The sequence below is a fragment of the Mustelus asterias genome, chromosome 2 (genome assembly GCF_964213995.1).
Source record: "Mustelus asterias chromosome 2, sMusAst1.hap1.1, whole genome shotgun sequence".
NCBI lineage: Eukaryota > Metazoa > Chordata > Chondrichthyes > Carcharhiniformes > Triakidae > Mustelus > Mustelus asterias.
In genome coordinates this window covers 102772052-102773776 of record NC_135802.1, presented here as the reverse complement: position 1 = coordinate 102773776, position 1725 = coordinate 102772052, and positions in this window count along the sequence as shown.

The following is a 1725-nucleotide window of genomic DNA, read 5'->3' as shown; positions in this document are numbered from 1 at the left end:
AAGGTATGTAAGATTGTAAACTGTAAATCCACAATTTATTATAAATCAAATTGTCAGAGCAAGACAAAGGGATACAGGTTCAAACTAAAGGTAAATTTAGGACTAATATCAAGAAGTTTTTCTTATTTTCATGAGTGGCCATCTGGCTAGAGCTGTGAGATGGAACCCTGAAAATATTTAAGGTCAACTGAATGTTGAAATGGGGTGGAGGTTGCTTTAGGGTCTTTCTCAATGGATGAGCAAAAATGGGCTGAATGGCCTTGCCCATCTGTAATTATCTTGTGATGGAGTGAGGGAGGGATGAAATCCTATCTTTCTAACACATCCTATGCCAAACAGTTCTGTGTAATTGCTGAATGTTGCATCTGTGTATGGAGGATAATGAAAACAGAAGGAGAAGCAGATTGATCAGAGCGTGGGAGCAAATATATGAAAAAGGAGGACAAAGTACTGTCACATTGAAAGGGTTCTGCACTGTGGAATGCAGAAGACTGGTAGAAGAATTAAAGCATTGCAGTTTAGCATATTAATCAGGCATGGAAATTGTTAAAGTACAATCTATACTCATTTTTGAACTTGTACATAAAGGAAAGGACAACATAATGGCATTTGTTTGTTTTGAATCTTAATTGTTCAGATTTAAATTCAGTGGTCGTAATGAAGCAGTTTCAGTGGTATAGAGCTGGAACTGAGACTGGGTTTTGGTTTATACCTTTTCTGGTGTTTAGCTCCCCCCCTCATGATTGTATTGTGACGTATGTTTTTGAATTTCACATTTTATTTCTTGGGTCAGCATTTAATACCTATTCCTAATTGCTTTTGAGAAGGTGGTGGTGAGCCACGTTCAATAACTGCTGCAGTCCAGTGTGACATATGTATACACGTAGCACTGTTAGAGAGGGAGTTCCAAGAATTTGACCCAGCAATAATGAGACGACAGTGATGTATTTCCAGGTCAGGATGGTGTGTGATTTGGAGGGGAACTTGCAGGTGCTGATGTTGCCATGTGTCTGCCCCCTTGTTGTTTGAAGTGGAGGATGTTGCAGGTTTGGAAAGTGCTGTAAAAGGAGCCTTGGTGAATTGCTGCACTGCGTCTTGTAGATGGTACACACTGCTACTACTATGCCTTTGTATGGAGTGAGTGAAGATGATGAATGGATGCAAGTCAATGCATTTTGGAAGGTCTAATACAGAGAGAAAATATACAATAAATGGCAGAACCCTTAAGAGTATTGATAGGCAGAGGGATCTGGGTGTACAGGTACACAGGTCACTGAAAGTGGCAATTCAGCTGGAGAAGGTAGTCAAGAAGGCATATGGCATGCTTGCCTTCATTGGCCAGGGCACTGAGTTTAAAAATTGGCAAGTCATGTTGCAGCTTTATAGAACCTTAGTTAGGCCGCACTTGGAATATAGTGTTCAATTCTGGTCGCCTCACTACCAGAAAGATGTGGAGGCTTTGAAGAGGGTACAGAAAAGATTTACCAGGATGTTGCCTGGTATGGAGGGCATTAGCTATGAGGAGAGGTTGGAGAAATTTGGTCTGTTCTCACAGGAACGACGGAGGTTGAGGGGCGACCTGATAAAAGTCTACAAGATTATGAGGGGCATGAACAGAGTGGATAGTCAGAAGCTTTTTCCCTGGGTGGAAGAGTCAGTTACTAGGGGGCAAGGTTTAAGGTGCGAGGGGCAAGGTTTAAAGGAGATGTACGAGGCAAGTTTTTT